Source organism: Tursiops truncatus, unplaced genomic scaffold (assembly GCF_011762595.2).
Source record: "Tursiops truncatus isolate mTurTru1 unplaced genomic scaffold, mTurTru1.mat.Y mat_scaffold_55_arrow_ctg1, whole genome shotgun sequence".
Classification (NCBI taxonomy): domain Eukaryota; kingdom Metazoa; phylum Chordata; class Mammalia; order Artiodactyla; family Delphinidae; genus Tursiops; species Tursiops truncatus.
The window spans coordinates 63,867-81,764 of record NW_022983343.1 but is presented as its reverse complement, the minus strand read 5'-3'; positions in this window follow the sequence as shown (position 1 = coordinate 81,764).

Below are 17,898 nucleotides of genomic sequence, written 5' to 3'. Positions count from 1 at the left end.
ATGAAGCCCAGGCAGGTCACCGCAGTCTGTGATATTTGAGCTTTTTCTTGGACAACTTCTATCCTTTATTGGCTTGGTAGTTCAGAGGCCTCCTTAGTAGGGCTGGTGATCAGAATGTCGTCTGCATATTGAAGGAGGGTTTCCTTTTCCAGAGGTAGAACTTTTAGGTCTTTAGCTAAGCTTTCCCCAAAGATGGTGTGGGAATTTTTGCACCCTTGGGGCCAGACGGCCCGGAAGTATTGTTTTAGTTGTATGTTGAGTCCTGCCACTCACAAGCCAAAATTTCTTGTGACTCTGGGACTAATGGAATACAAAAGAAGGCATCATTGAAGACTAATACAGAATACCATGTCCTGGTGGTTGGTAGAATGACCAGCAGGGTGTAGGAATTAGGAGCAACTGGAGGTATATCCTCGGTGGCTTCACTGACTGTCCTGACATCCTTTACCAGGTCCCCAGCAGCCCATGGGGCTCTCGTGGTCAGACCAATCCCAGAATATGGAGCTCACCTGGGCAGGTACCCCACCCCCACCCCAGCCCACGGGGCTCTCGTGGTCAGGCCCCTCCCAGGATACAGAGCTACCCTTGCAGGTACCGTGGCAGGGCTGGGCACACAGGAACCGTGCACATAGCCCTCATTGCAGAGCACCCCCAGCTCACCTGTCGCTCAGAGCTGACACAGAGCACCTCAGAGCAGGACTTGAACTAACAAACAGCAGCTGCGACAGGTCTGTGACCCTGGGCATCACTCCGTGAGGCCTCCCTCCACCTGGTCTTCCAGAGACTTCCACTGCACCCGGGGCACCAGGCCTCTGTCTCCAACCACCACCCACCCCTCCTCTCCCTGACTCCTGGGTTCCTCTCATTAGGAGAGGGTTTTCTTGAAGTTGTCTCCCACTCATGGGCCAGATAAAATGATTAGAAAACAAGCCAAAGCTGCAGCCCCTTGTCTATCCTGACTCTCAGGAGCCCACACCTGTTCCTTGGACCTGGCCGGTTCAGCAAGTTCCATTTTCTGCAACTGTGAGCCCCTGAGGGGTGATGATTGGCTGACCTGGGCAGCCTTACCGTGCCGGCCAGCCCTCCCCAGGTGTGCCTGGGTTGAGATCAATATAAATACCACTCCAGGCAGCAAGAGCCCCTGCAGCCGTGCCTGACGCCATTTTCTCTGCCCTGTCAGCAGTCTCGGGGCTGGGCTGGTGGGAGGGAGTGAGAGGCCACGGCTTTGTGGGTGGCCCAGTGTGAGTGGGGCTCTGCTGGACTTTCTGCAGCAGTTGCCAGGCTGCCACCTGCTAAAGAAGAGGATGTGTCACCCATACCTGCTGCTGGAATTTCTCCCTGGGCAGAGGTGAGGAAGGAAAAAAGCAGTGGGGGCAGGGACAGGACGGGTATCTCAGGCAGGGAAATGGAAATCTTCCAGAAGAGCACCCAGGGCCAGGACCATCCTGGCTGGCCTGCAGGCACCAAGTCGGCCGGCATGCTGTCACTCGTGTGGCTCTATGGCCCTTCCTCTAGGCTTTCAAGTCCTTGTATATATTCAGGTGTTTTACCTGGGACGGGTGGGAATAGTTCAGCAGCAACTGGCCTGGGGCTCAGCTCACGTTTACTCACAGATGCCTCGGCACGGTGCCCCAGCTTTGCAATGAGGACGCTTGTTGCGTGGGGGCTGCTGGCTGAATGGGAGACGATTCCCCACCACTGACCAACTTCAGAATTGTTTACAACTGGAGCAAGTGCCCTGATACGGTTTTCCTCTGTGTAACTGGTGGGTTCTGTGTTTTTTTTCTCTTTTTCGTTTTTGGTTCAAGGTAGATTTTATTCCTCTTTTTTGTATTTACAGATATAAGCATGGAAATAATTTATTCATATAAATACATGTATGTGCAGGGAATAATTGTTTTTTCTGTTTTATTTTTTAAATTTTATTTCTTTTTAATTTTGAATTTTATTTTATATTTTTATACAGCAGGTTCTTATTGGTTATCTATTTTATACATATAAATGTATACATGCCAATCCCAGTCTCTCAACTCCTCCCACCACCACCCCCCAACAGCTTTCCCCCCTTGTTGTCCATACGTTTGTTGTCTACATCTGTTGCTCTATTTATGCCTTGCAAAATGGTTAATCTGTACAGTTTTTCTAGGTTCCACATATATGCATGAATATACAAGATTTGTTTTTCTCTTTCTGACTTACTTCACTCTGTATGACAGTCTCTAGATCCATCGACGTCTCTACAAATGACCCAATTTCATTCCTTTTCATGGCTTAGTAATATTCCATTTTATATATGTACCACAGCTTTATGCATTCGTCTGTCTGTGGGCATTTAGGTTGCTTCCATTACCTCGATATTGTAAATAGTGATGCAATGAACATTGCGGTGAATGACTCTTTTTGATTTATGGTTTTGTCTGGGTATATGTCCAGTACTGGGATTGCTGTATCATATGGTAATTCTATTGTTAGTTTCTTAAGAAATTCCATATTGTTCTCCATAATGACTGTATCAATTTATATTCCCAACAATAGTGGAAGAGGGTTCCTTTTCTCCACACCCTTTCCAGCATTTTTTGTTTGTAGATTTTCAATGATGCCTATTCTACCAGGTGTGAGGTGATACCTCATTGTTGAATCCATTTCGTTGAGCAAGGGGTAGCTCTTGTCTATTACATATTTGGCTTATGGAACGGTATCTGTGCTAATTTCAAACTCTGCTTTTATGCAGCACCCCAACTCACCTTCCCCCTTAAGCAAGCATAAGTTGGTTTTCTAAATTTGAGACCCTGTTCTGTTTTGTAATTCAGTTCATGTGTAGCCAAGTTCACATTCCGTGTATTAGTGATACCTTATGATGTTTCTTTTTCTGTGTGACTTATTTCACTTAGAATCATCGTGCCTCAATCCACTCATTATGCTGGTACGGGCCTGGTGACATAGATTTCATTGCTGAGTGGTATTCTGTTGTACATAAGTACCACAACTTCTTTATCCATTATTTGCTCTCTGGGATATTTAACTTGTGCCGTAAACGAGGTTCTTGTAAAAAGAGCCGTCCCAAATTTTGGGGTGGCTGTGTCTTTTTGATTTTAATTTCCCTAAGCTATAGGACCATAAGTGGAAGTGCCCTAGGCTCTGTTGCTTTGTTTTTTAGATGTTTCAGGAAACACCATACACTTCTCCCGAGTGTCTGTTGGCAATTTACATCCCGCCCATCAGCATAACAAGGCTCCCAGTTCTCCATGGCCTGTCCTGCCTTTCTGGATTTTACACTTTTTTCAGATGGCCCTTTTGACCGGGGGGAAGTGAGACTTCATTGTAGTGCAGATTTCCTTTGCAAGCTTGCTTGGTTGGCCAAAAAGGGCGTATGCGTTTTTTCCTGAATATATTCAGGAAAAAACGCATACGCCCTTTTTGGCCAAGTGCATCATTGTGGACGTTCTGCCTCTTTTCCTATGCTTTCAATGCAATTCCAGTCTACCTCCTGAAATCGGTTTCCTGCAATTCTGCCCCGCTTTCAAGTCCTCTTGGCAGCCTTACTTCAGTCTATTTTTGGACGATAGCTGTCATTTATAACTCTGCAGGTTTGTGAATTACAGTGCCCCTGAGCTCCTTTCTTCAACTCGCTTTCTTGTGAGCTGGCCGCAACACCGCAGGATGGCTTCAGGCCCTAATCTGGTTCCGGCACGGCACGCTGAGCCTTTGGTTAATTCCTCTTCCTGGTGGGAAATGAGAGTTAAATTTGCCCGTCCAGACACCTCCAGCTAGTCTCTCATTGGTTCTCGCTATTCCTGTTCATCTTCCGCAGAAATTGCAAACTGGGCCAAACAGGAGGTTAAAGGCGCTGACTCTCCAAGTGGGGAGAGTGTTAGTAAAGCGTCTGGAATGTTGCACCCGAGTACCAGGGGAGGAAAACTGAGACATATTTGAACACGTCTCCCGATCACATGGTTGATCATACTCTGGGTTCCACATGCATGTTTTAGCTGAAGGAAGAATACCTTAAACCTGGAGAGTTGAGACCCGTGGAATGGGTACCATGCAATATGACTTCAAAGGGTCTTCATTTGCTCACCGAACCTCTCCAATCCTATCACTGCTGCGTTTATGCCCCTGTACACATGCTTGATTCTCTTTCGGAGACATAGCAATCCATAGGTTTTAAGATACTTACTAGTCAGGTACATTCTTAGGCGTTTAATATGCGGTGTTGAGTCCATTTCGTTGAGCAAGGAGTAGCTCTTGTCTATTCCATATTTGGCTTAAGGAACTTTATCTGTGCTCATTTCAATCTCTGGTTTTATGCAGCACCCCAACTCACCTTTCCCCTTAAGCAAGCATAAGTTGGTTTTCTAAATTTGAGACCCTGTTCTGTTCTGTAATTCAGTTCCTGTGTAGCCAAGTTTACATTCCGTGTATTACTGATATCTTATGATGTTTCTTTTTCTGTGTGACTTATTTCAGTTAGAATCATCATACCTGAATCCACTCATTGTGCTGCTAAGGGCCTGATGACATAGATTTCATTGCTGAGTGATATTGCTTTGTAAGTAAATACCACAACTTCTTTATCCATTTTTCACTTTCTGCGATGTTGAACTTGTACTGTAAACGAGGTTCTTGTAAACAGAGGCGTCCCAAACTTTGGGGTGGCTGTGTCTTTTTGATTTTAATTTCCCTAAGCTATAGGACCATAAGTGGAAGTGCCCTAGGCTCTGTTGCTTTGTTTTTTAGATGTTTCAGGAAACACCATACACTTCTCCCGAGTGTCTGTTGGCAATTTACATCCCGCCCATCAGCATAACAAGGCTCCCAGTTCTCCATGGCCTGTCCTGCCTTTCTGGATTTTACACTTTTTTCAGATGGCCCTTTTGACCGGGGGGAAGTGAGACTTCATTGTAGTGCAGATTTCCTTTGCAAGCTTGCTTGGTTGGCCAAAAAGGGCGTATGCGTTTTTTCCTGAATATATTCAGGAAAAAACGCATACGCCCTTTTTGGCCAAGTGCATCATTGTGGACGTTCTGCCTCTTTTCCTATGCTTTCAATGCAATTCCAGTCTACCTCCTGAAATCGGTTTCCTGCAATTCTGCCCCGCTTTCAAGTCCTCTTGGCAGCCTTACTTCAGTCTATTTTTGGACGATAGCTGTCATTTATAACTCTGCAGGTTTGTGAATTACAGTGCCCCTGAGCTCCTTTCTTCAACTCGCTTTCTTGTGAGCTGGCCGCAACACCGCAGGATGGCTTCAGGCCCTAATCTGGTTCCGGCACGGCACGCTGAGCCTTTGGTTAATTCCTCTTCCTGGTGGGAAATGAGAGTTAAATTTGCCCGTCCAGACACCTCCAGCTAGTCTCTCATTGGTTCTCGCTATTCCTGTTCATCTTCCGCAGAAATTGCAAACTGGGCCAAACAGGAGGTTAAAGGCGCTGACTCTCCAAGTGGGGAGAGTGTTAGTAAAGCGTCTGGAATGTTGCACCCGAGTACCAGGGGAGGAAAACTGAGACATATTTGAACACGTCTCCCGATCACATGGTTGATCATACTCTGGGTTCCACATGCATGTTTTAGCTGAAGGAAGAATACCTAAAACCTGGAGAGTTGAAACCCGTGGAATGGGTACCATGCAATATGACTTCAAAGGGTCTTCATTTGCTCACCGAACCTCTCCAATCCTATCACTGCTGCGTTTATGCCCCTGTACACATGCTTGATTCTCTTTCGGAGACATAGCAATCCATAGGTTTTAAGATACTTACTAGTCAGGTACATTCTTAGGCGTTTAATATGCGGTGTTGAGTCCATTTCGTTGAGCAAGGAGTAGCTCTTGTCTATTCCATATTTGGCTTAAGGAACTTTATCTGTGCTCATTTCAATCTCTGGTTTTATGCAGCACCCCAACTCACCTTTCCCCTTAAGCAAGCATAAGTTGGTTTTCTAAATTTGAGACCCTGTTCTGTTCTGTAATTCAGTTCCTGTGTAGCCAAGTTTACATTCCGTGTATTACTGATATCTTATGATGTTTCTTTTTCTGTGTGACTTATTTCAGTTAGAATCATCATACCTGAATCCACTCATTGTGCTGCTAAGGGCCTGATGACATAGATTTCATTGCTGAGTGATATTGCTTTGTAAGTAAATACCACAACTTCTTTATCCATTTTTCACTTTCTGCGATGTTGAACTTGTACTGTAAACGAGGTTCTTGTAAACAGAGGCGTCCCAAACTTTGGGGTGGCTGTGTCTTTTTGATTTTAATTTCCCTAAGCTATAGGACCATAAGTGGAAGTGCCCTAGGCTCTGTTGCTTTGTTTTTTAGATGTTTCAGGAAACACCATACACTTCTCCCGAGTGTCTGTTGGCAATTTACATCCCGCCCATCAGCATAACAAGGCTCCCAGTTCTCCATGGCCTGTCCTGCCTTTCTGGATTTTACACTTTTTTCAGATGGCCCTTTTGACCGGGGGGAAGTGAGACTTCATTGTAGTGCAGATTTCCTTTGCAAGCTTGCTTGGTTGGCCAAAAAGGGCGTATGCGTTTTTTCCTGAATATATTCAGGAAAAAACGCATACGCCCTTTTTGGCCAAGTGCATCATTGTGGACGTTCTGCCTCTTTTCCTATGCTTTCAATGCAATTCCAGTCAACCTCCTGAAATCGGTTTCCTGCAATTCTGCCCCGCTTTCAAGTCCTCTTGGCAGCCTTACTTCAGTCTATTTTTGGACGATAGCTGTCATTTATAACTCTGCAGGTTTGTGAATTACAGTGCCCCTGAGCTCCTTTCTTCAACTCGCTTTCTTGTGAGCTGGCCGCAACACCGCAGGATGGCTTCAGGCCCTAATCTGGTTCCGGCACGGCACGCTGAGCCTTTGGTTAATTCCTCTTCCTGGTGGGAAATGAGAGTTAAATTTGCCCGTCCAGACACCTCCAGCTAGTCTCTCATTGGTTCTCGCTATTCCTGTTCATCTTCCGCAGAAATTGCAAACTGGGCCAAACAGGAGGTTAAAGGGCTGACTCTCCAAGTGGGGAGAGTGTTAGTAAAGCGTCTGGAATGTTGCACCCGAGTACCAGGGGAGGAAAACTGAGACATATTTGAACACGTCTCCCGATCACATGGTTGATCATACTCTGGGTTCCACATGCATGTTTTAGCTGAAGGAAGAATACCTTAAACCTGGGAGTTGAAACCCGTGGAATGGGTACCATGCAATATGACTTCAAAGGGTCTTCATTTGCTCACCGAACCTCTCCAATCCTATCACTGCTGCGTTTATGCCCCTGTACACATGCTTGATTCTCTTTCGGAGACATAGCAATCCATAGGTTTTAAGATACTTACTAGTCAGGTACATTCTTAGGCGTTTAATATGCGGTGTTGAGTCCATTTCGTTGAGCAAGGAGTAGCTCTTGTCTATTCCATATTTGGCTTAAGGAACTTTATCTGTGCTCATTTCAATCTCTGGTTTTATGCAGCACCCCAACTCACCTTTCCCCTTAAGCAAGCATAAGTTGGTTTTCTAAATTTGAGACCCTGTTCTGTTCTGTAATTCAGTTCCTGTGTAGCCAAGTTTACATTCCGTGTATTAGTGATATCTTATGATGTTTCTTTTTCTGTGTGACTTATTTCAGTTAGAATCATCATACCTGAATCCACTCATTGTGCTGCTAAGGGCCTGATGACATAGATTTCATTGCTGAGTGATATTGCTTTGTAAGTAAATACCACAACTTCTTTATCCATTTTTCACTTTCTGCGATGTTGAACTTGTACTGTAAACGAGGTTCTTGTAAACAGAGGCGTCCCAAACTTTGGGGTGGCTGTGTCTTTTTGATTTTAATTTCCCTAAGCTATAGGACCATAAGTGGAAGTGCCCTAGGCTCTGTTGCTTTGTTTTTTAGATGTTTCAGGAAACACCATACACTTCTCCCGAGTGTCTGTTGGCAATTTACATCCCGCCCATCAGCATAACAAGGCTCCCAGTTCTCCATGGCCTGTCCTGCCTTTCTGGATTTTACACTTTTTTCAGATGGCCCTTTTGACCGGGGGGAAGTGAGACTTCATTGTAGTGCAGATTTCCTTTGCAAGCTTGCTTGGTTGGCCAAAAAGGGCGTATGCGTTTTTTCCTGAATATATTCAGGAAAAAACGCATACGCCCTTTTTGGCCAAGTGCATCATTGTGGACGTTCTGCCTCTTTTCCTATGCTTTCAATGCAATTCCAGTCTACCTCCTGAAATCGGTTTCCTGCAATTCTGCCCCGCTTTCAAGTCCTCTTGGCAGCCTTACTTCAGTCTATTTTTGGACGATAGCTGTCATTTATAACTCTGCAGGTTTGTGAATTACAGTGCCCCTGAGCTCCTTTCTTCAACTCGCTTTCTTGTGAGCTGGCCGCAACACCGCAGGATGGCTTCAGGCCCTAATCTGGTTCCGGCACGGCACGCTGAGCCTTTGGTTAATTCCTCTTCCTGGTGGGAAATGAGAGTTAAATTTGCCCGTCCAGACACCTCCAGCTAGTCTCTCATTGGTTCTCGCTATTCCTGTTCATCTTCCGCAGAAATTGCAAACTGGGCCAAACAGGAGGTTAAAGGCGCTGACTCTCCAAGTGGGGAGAGTGTTAGTAAAGCGTCTGGAATGTTGCACCCGAGTACCAGGGGAGGAAAACTGAGACATATTTGAACACGTCTCCCGTTCACATGGTTGATCATACTCTGGGTTCCACATGCATGTTTTAGCTGAAGGAAGAATACCTTAAACCTGGGAGTTGAAACCCGTGGAATGGGTACCATGCAATATGACTTCAAAGGGTCTTCATTTGCTCACCGAACCTCTCCAATCCTATCACTGCTGCGTTTATGCCCCTGTACACATGCTTGATTCTCTTTCGGAGACATAGCAATCCATAGGTTTTAAGATACTTACTAGTCAGGTACATTCTTAGGCGTTTAATATGCGGTGTTGAGTCCATTTCGTTGAGCAAGGAGTAGCTCTTGTCTATTCCATATTTGGCTTAAGGAACTTTATCTGTGCTCATTTCAATCTCTGGTTTTATGCAGCACCCCAACTCACCTTTCCCCTTAAGCAAGCATAAGTTGGTTTTCTAAATTTGAGACACTGTTCTGTTCTGTAATTCAGTTCCTGTGTAGCCAAGTTTACATTCCGTGTATTACTGATATCTTATGATGTTTCTTTTTCTGTGTGACTTATTTCAGTTAGAATCATCATACCTGAATCCACTCATTGTGCTGCTAAGGGCCTGATGACATAGATTTCATTGCTGAGTGATATTGCTTTGTAAGTAAATACCACAACTTCTTTATCCATTTTTCACTTTCTGCGATGTTGAACTTGTACTGTAAACGAGGTTCTTGTAAACAGAGGCGTCCCAAACCTTGGGGTGGCTGTGTCTTTTTGATTTTAATTTCCCTAAGCTATAGGACCATAAGTGGAAGTGCCCTAGGCTCTGTTGCTTTGTTTTTTAGATGTTTCAGGAAACACCATACACTTCTCCCGAGTGTCTGTTGGCAATTTACATCCCGCCCATCAGCATAACAAGGCTCCCAGTTCTCCATGGCCTGTCCTGCCTTTCTGGATTTTACACTTTTTTCAGATGGCCCTTTTGACCGGGGGGAAGTGAGACTTCATTGTAGTGCAGATTTCCTTTGCAAGCTTGCTTGGTTGGCCAAAAAGGGCGTATGCGTTTTTTCCTGAATATATTCAGGAAAAAACGCATACGCCCTTTTTGGCCAAGTGCATCATTGTGGACGTTCTGCCTCTTTTCCTATGCTTTCAATGCAATTCCAGTCTACCTCCTGAAATCGGTTTCCTGCAATTCTGCCCCGCTTTCAAGTCCTCTTGGCAGCCTTACTTCAGTCTATTTTTGGACGATAGCTGTCATTTATAACTCTGCAGGTTTGTGAATTACAGTGCCCCTGAGCTCCTTTCTTCAACTCGCTTTCTTGTGAGCTGGCCGCAACACCGCAGGATGGCTTCAGGCCCTAATCTGGTTCCGGCACGGCACGCTGAGCCTTTGGTTAATTCCTCTTCCTGGTGGGAAATGAGAGTTAAATTTGCCCGTCCAGACACCTCCAGCTAGTCTCTCATTGGTTCTCGCTATTCCTGTTCATCTTCCGCAGAAATTGCAAACTGGGCCAAACAGGAGGTTAAAGGGCTGACTCTCCAAGTGGGGAGAGTGTTAGTAAAGCGTCTGGAATGTTGCACCCGAGTACCAGGGGAGGAAAACTGAGACATATTTGAACACGTCTCCCGTTCACATGGTTGATCATACTCTGGGTTCCACATGCATGTTTTAGCTGAAGGAAGAATACCTTAAACCTGGAGAGTTGAGACCCGTGGAATGGGTACCATGCAATATGACTTCAAAGGGTCTTCATTTGCTCACCGAACCTCTCCAATCCTATCACTGCTGCGTTTATGCCCCTGTACACATGCTTGATTCTCTTTCGGAGACATAGCAATCCATAGGTTTTAAGATACTTACTAGTCAGGTACATTCTTAGGCGTTTAATATGCGGTGTTGAGTCCATTTCGTTGAGCAAGGAGTAGCTCTTGTCTATTCCATATTTGGCTTAAGGAACTTTATCTGTGCTCATTTCGATCTCTGGTTTTATGCAGCACCCCAACTCACCTTTCCCCTTAAGCAAGCATAAGTTGGTTTTCTAAATTTGAGACCCTGTTCTGTTCTGTAATTCAGTTCCTGTGTAGCCAAGTTTACATTCCGTGTATTACTGATATCTTATGATGTTTCTTTTTCTGTGTGACTTATTTCAGTTAGAATCATCATACCTGAATCCACTCATTGTGCTGCTAAGGGCCTGATGACATAGATTTCATTGCTGAGTGATATTGCTTTGTAAGTAAATACCACAACTTCTTTATCCATTTTTCACTTTCTGCGATGTTGAACTTGTACTGTAAACGAGGTTCTTGTAAACAGAGGCGTCCCAAACTTTGGGGTGGCTGTGTCTTTTTGATTTTAATTTCCCTAAGCTATAGGACCATAAGTGGAAGTGCCCTAGGCTCTGTTGCTTTGTTTTTTAGATGTTTCAGGAAACACCATACACTTCTCCCGAGTGTCTGTTGGCAATTTACATCCCGCCCATCAGCATAACAAGGCTCCCAGTTCTCCATGGCCTGTCCTGCCTTTCTGGATTTTACACTTTTTTCAGATGGCCCTTTTGACCGGGGGGAAGTGAGACTTCATTGTAGTGCAGATTTCCTTTGCAAGCTTGCTTGGTTGGCCAAAAAGGGCGTATGCGTTTTTTCCTGAATATATTCAGGAAAAAACGCATACGCCCTTTTTGGCCAAGTGCATCATTGTGGACGTTCTGCCTCTTTTCCTATGCTTTCAATGCAATTCCAGTCTACCTCCTGAAATCGGTTTCCTGCAATTCTGCCCCGCTTTCAAGTCCTCTTGGCAGCCTTACTTCAGTCTATTTTTGGACGATAGCTGTCATTTATAACTCTGCAGGTTTGTGAATTACAGTGCCCCTGAGCTCCTTTCTTCAACTCGCTTTCTTGTGAGCTGGCCGCAACACCGCAGGATGGCTTCAGGCCCTAATCTGGTTCCGGCACGGCACGCTGAGCCTTTGGTTAATTCCTCTTCCTGGCGGGAAATGAGAGTTAAATTTGCCCGTCCAGACACCTCCAGCTAGTCTCTCATTGGTTCTCGCTATTCCTGTTCATCTTCCGCAGAAATTGCAAACTGGGCCAAACAGGAGGTTAAAGGCGCTGACTCTCCAAGTGGGGAGAGTGTTAGTAAAGCGTCTGGAATGTTGCACCCGAGTACCAGGGGAGGAAAACTGAGACATATTTGAACACGTCTCCCAATCACATGGTTGATCATACTCTAGGTTCTACATGCATGTATTAGCTGAAGGAAGAATACCTTAAACCTGGGAGTTGAAACCCGTGGAATGGGTACCATGCAATATGACTTCAAAGGGTCTTCATTTGCTCACCGAACCTCTCCAATCCTATCACTGCTGCGTTTATGCCCCTGTACACATGCTTGATTCTCTTTCGGAGACATAGCAATCCATAGGTTTTAAGATACTTACTAGTCAGGTACATTCTTAGGCGTTTAATATGCGGTGTTGAGTCCATTTCGTTGAGCAAGGAGTAGCTCTTGTCTATTCCATATTTGGCTTAAGGAACTTTATCTGTGCTCATTTCAATCTCTGGTTTTATGCAGCACCCCAACTCACCTTTCCCCTTAAGCAAGCATAAGTTGGTTTTCTAAATTTGAGACCCTGTTCTGTTCTGTAATTCAGTTCCTGTGTAGCCAAGTTTACATTCCGTGTATTACTGATATCTTATGATGTTTCTTTTTCTGTGTGACTTATTTCAGTTAGAATCATCATACCTGAATCCACTCATTGTGCTGCTAAGGGCCTGATGACATAGATTTCATTGCTGAGTGATATTGCTTTGTAAGTAAATACCACAACTTCTTTATCCATTTTTCACTTTCTGCGATGTTGAACTTGTACTGTAAACGAGGTTCTTGTAAACAGAGCCGTTCCAAACTTTGGGGTGGCTGTGTCTTTTTGATTTTAATTTCCCTAAGCTATAGGACCATAAGTGGAAGTGCCCTAGGCTCTGTTGCTTTGTTTTTTAGATGTTTCAGGAAACACCATACACTTCTCCCGAGTGTCTGTTGGCAATTTACATCCCGCCCATCAGCATAACAAGGCTCCCAGTTCTCCATGGCCTGTCCTGCCTTTCTGGATTTTACACTTTTTTCAGATGGCCCTTTTGACCGGGGGGAAGTGAGACTTCATTGTAGTGCAGATTTCCTTTGCAAGCTTGCTTGGTTGGCCAAAAAGGGCGTATGCGTTTTTTCCTGAATATATTCAGGAAAAAACGCATACGCCCTTTTTGGCCAAGTGCATCATTGTGGACGTTCTGCCTCTTTTCCTATGCTTTCAATGCAATTCCAGTCTACCTCCTGAAATCGGTTTCCTGCAATTCTGCCCCGCTTTCAAGTCCTCTTGGCAGCCTTACTTCAGTCTATTTTTGGACGATAGCTGTCATTTATAACTCTGCAGGTTTGTGAATTACAGTGCCCCTGAGCTCCTTTCTTCAACTCGCTTTCTTTTGAGCTGGCCGCAACACCGCAGGATGGCTTCAGGCCCTAATCTGGTTCCGGCACGGCACGCTGAGCCTTTGGTTAATTCCTCTTCCTGGTGGGAAATGAGAGTTAAATTTGCCCGTCCAGACACCTCCAGCTAGTCTCTCATTGGTTCTCGCTATTCCTGTTCATCTTCCGCAGAAATTGCAAACTGGGCCAAACAGGAGGTTAAAGGGCTGACTCTCCAAGTGGGGAGAGTGTTAGTAAAGCGTCTGGAATGTTGCACCCGAGTACCAGGGGAGGAAAACTGAGACATATTTGAACACGTCTCCCGATCACATGGTTGATCATACTCTGGGTTCCACATGCATGTTTTAGCTGAAGGAAGAATACCTTAAACCTGGGAGTTGAAACCCGTGGAATGGGTACCATGCAATATGACTTCAAAGGGTCTTCATTTGCTCACCGAACCTCTCCAATCCTATCACTGCTGCGTTTATGCCCCTGTACACATGCTTGATTCTCTTTCGGAGACATAGCAATCCATAGGTTTTAAGATACTTACTAGTCAGGTACATTCTTAGGCGTTTAATATGCGGTGTTGAGTCCATTTCGTTGAGCAAGGAGTAGCTCTTGTCTATTCCATATTTGGCTTAAGGAACTTTATCTGTGCTCATTTCAATCTCTGGTTTTATGCAGCACCCCAACTCACCTTTCCCCTTAAGCAAGCATAAGTTGGTTTTCTAAATTTGAGACCCTGTTCTGTTCTGTAATTCAGTTCCTGTGTAGCCAAGTTTACATTCCGTGTATTACTGATATCTTATGATGTTTCTTTTTCTGTGTGACTTATTTCAGTTAGAATCATCATACCTGAATCCACTCATTGTGCTGCTAAGGGCCTGATGACATAGATTTCATTGCTGAGTGATATTGCTTTGTAAGTAAATACCACAACTTCTTTATCCATTTTTCACTTTCTGCGATGTTGAACTTGTACTGTAAACGAGGTTCTTGTAAACAGAGCGTCCCAAACTTTGGGGTGGCTGTGTCTTTTTGATTTTAATTTCCCTAAGCTATAGGACCATAAGTGGAAGTGCCCTAGGCTCTGTTGCTTTGTTTTTTAGATGTTTCAGGAAACACCATACACTTCTCCCGAGTGTCTGTTGGCAATTTACATCCCGCCCATCAGCATAACAAGGCTCCCAGTTCTCCATGGCCTGTCCTGCCTTTCTGGATTTTACACTTTTTTCAGATGGCCCTTTTGACCGGGGGGAAGTGAGACTTCATTGTAGTGCAGATTTCCTTTGCAAGCTTGCTTGGTTGGCCAAAAAGGGCGTATGCGTTTTTTCCTGAATATATTCAGGAAAAAACGCATACGCCCTTTTTGGCCAAGTGCATCATTGTGGACGTTCTGCCTCTTTTCCTATGCTTTCAATGCAATTCCAGTCTACCTCCTGAAATCGGTTTCCTGCAATTCTGCCCCGCTTTCAAGTCCTCTTGGCAGCCTTACTTCAGTCTATTTTTGGACGATAGCTGTCATTTATAACTCTGCAGGTTTGTGAATTACAGTGCCCCTGAGCTCCTTTCTTCAACTCGCTTTCTTGTGAGCTGGCCGCAACACCGCAGGATGGCTTCAGGCCCTAATCTGGTTCCGGCACGGCACGCTGAGCCTTTGGTTATTTCCTCTTCCTGGTGGGAAATGAGAGTTAAATTTGCCCGTCCAGACACCTCCAGCTAGTCTCTCATTGGTTCTCGCTATTCCTGTTCATCTTCCGCAGAAATTGCAAACTGGGCCAAACAGGAGGTTAAAGGCGCTGACTCTCCAAGTGGGGAGAGTGTTAGTAAAGCGTCTGGAATGTTGCACCCGAGTACCAGGGGAGGAAAACTGAGACATATTTGAACACGTCTCCCGATCACATGGTTGATCATACTCTGGGTTCCACATGCATGTTTTAGCTGAAGGAAGAATACCTTAAACCTGGGAGTTGAAACCCGTGGAATGGGTACCATGCAATATGACTTCAAAGGGTCTTCATTTGCTCACCGAACCTCTCCAATCCTATCACTGCTGCGTTTATGCCCCTGTACACATGCTTGATTCTCTTTCGGAGACATAGCAATCCATAGGTTTTAAGATACTTACTAGTCAGGTACATTCTTAGGCGTTTAATATGCGGTGTTGAGTCCATTTCGTTGAGCAAGGAGTAGCTCTTGTCTATTCCATATTTGGCTTAAGGAACTTTATCTGTGCTCATTTCAATCTCTGGTTTTATGCAGCACCCCAACTCACCTTTCCCCTTAAGCAAGCATAAGTTGGTTTTCTAAATTTGAGACCCTGTTCTGTTCTGTAATTCAGTTCCTGTGTAGCCAAGTTTACATTCCGTGTATTACTGATATCTTATGATGTTTCTTTTTCTGTGTGACTTATTTCAGTTAGAATCATCATACCTGAATCCACTCATTGTGCTGCTAAGGGCCTGATGACATAGATTTCATTGCTGAGTGATATTGCTTTGTAAGTAAATACCACAACTTCTTTATCCATTTTTCACTTTCTGCGATGTTGAACTTGTACTGTAAACGAGGTTCTTGTAAACAGAGGCGTCCCAAACTTTGGGGTGGCTGTGTCTTTTTGATTTTAATTTCCCTAAGCTATAGGACCATAAGTGGAAGTGCCCTAGGCTCTGTTGCTTTGTTTTTTAGATGTTTCAGGAAACACCATACACTTCTCCCGAGTGTCTGTTGGCAATTTACATCCCGCCCATCAGCATAACAAGGCTCCCAGTTCTCCATGGCCTGTCCTGCCTTTCTGGATTTTACACTTTTTTCAGATGGCCCTTTTGACCGGGGGGAAGTGAGACTTCATTGTAGTGCAGATTTCCTTTGCAAGCTTGCTTGGTTGGCCAAAAAGGGCGTATGCGTTTTTTCCTGAATATATTCAGGAAAAAACGCATACGCCCTTTTTGGCCAAGTGCATCATTGTGGACGTTCTGCCTCTTTTCCTATGCTTTCAATGCAATTCCAGTCTACCTCCTGAAATCGGTTTCCTGCAATTCTGCCCCGCTTTCAAGTCCTCTTGGCAGCCTTACTTCAGTCTATTTTTGGACGATAGCTGTCATTTATAACTCTGCAGGTTTGTGAATTACAGTGCCCCTGAGCTCCTTTCTTCAACTCGCTTTCTTGTGACCTGGCCGCAACACCGCAGGATGGCTTCAGGCCCTAATCTGGTTCCGGCACGGCACGCTGAGCCTTTGGTTAATTCCTCTTCCTGGTGGGAAATGAGAGTTAAATTTGCCCGTCCAGACACCTCCAGCTAGTCTCTCATTGGTTCTCCCTATTCCTGTTCATCTTCCGCAGAAATTGCAAACTGGGCCAAACAGGAGGTTAAAGGGCTGACTCTCCAAGTGGGGAGAGTGTTAGTAAAGCGTCTGGAATGTTGCACCCGAGTACCAGGGGAGGAAAACTGAGACATATTTGAACACGTCTCCCGATCACATGGTTGATCATACTCTGGGTTCCACATGCATGTTTTAGCTGAAGGAAGAATACCTTAAACCTGGGAGTTGAAACCCGTGGAATGGGTACCATGCAATATGACTTCAAAGGGTCTTCATTTGCTCACCGAACCTCTCCAATCCTATCACTGCTGCGTTTATGCCCCTGTACACATGCTTGATTCTCTTTCGGAGACATAGCAATCCATAGGTTTTAAGATACTTACTAGTCAGGTACATTCTTAGGCGTTTAATATGCGGTGTTGAGTCCATTTCGTTGAGCAAGGAGTAGCTCTTGTCTATTCCATATTTGGCTTAAGGAACTTTATCTGTGCTCATTTCAATCTCTGGTTTTATGCAGCACCCCAACTCACCTTTCCCCTTAAGCAAGCATAAGTTGGTTTTCTAAATTTGAGACCCTGTTCTGTTCTGTAATTCAGTTCCTGTGTAGCCAAGTTTACATTCCGTGTATTACTGATATCTTATGATGTTTCTTTTTCTGTGTGACTTATTTCAGTTAGAATCATCATACCTGAATCCACTCATTGTGCTGCTAAGGGCCTGATGACATAGATTTCATTGCTGAGTGATATTGCTTTGTAAGTAAATACCACAACTTCTTTATCCATTTTTCACTTTCTGCGATGTTGAACTTGTACTGTAAACGAGGTTCTTGTAAACAGAGGCGTCCCAAACTTTGGGGTGGCTGTGTCTTTTTGATTTTAATTTCCCTAAGCTATAGGACCATAAGTGGAAGTGCCCTAGGCTCTGTTGCTTTGTTTTTTAGATGTTTCAGGAAACACCATACACTTCTCCCGAGTGTCTGTTGGCAATTTACATCCCGCCCATCAGCATAACAAGGCTCCCAGTTCTCCATGGCCTGTCCTGCCTTTCTGGATTTTACACTTTTTTCAGATGGCCCTTTTGACCGGGGGGAAGTGAGACTTCATTGTAGTGCAGATTTCCTTTGCAAGCTTGCTTGGTTGGCCAAAAAGGGCGTATGCGTTTTTTCCTGAATATATTCAGGAAAAAACGCATACGCCCTTTTTGGCCAAGTGCATCATTGTGGACGTTCTGCCTCTTTTCCTATGCTTTCAATGCAATTCCAGTCTACCTCCTGAAATCGGTTTCCTGCAATTCTGCCCCGCTTTCAAGTCCTCTTGGCAGCCTTACTTCAGTCTATTTTTGGACGATAGCTGTCATTTATAACTCTGCAGGTTTGTGAATTACAGTGCCCCTGAGCTCCTTTCTTCAACTCGCTTTCTTGTGAGCTGGCCGCAACACCGCAGGATGGCTTCAGGCCCTAATCTGGTTCCGGC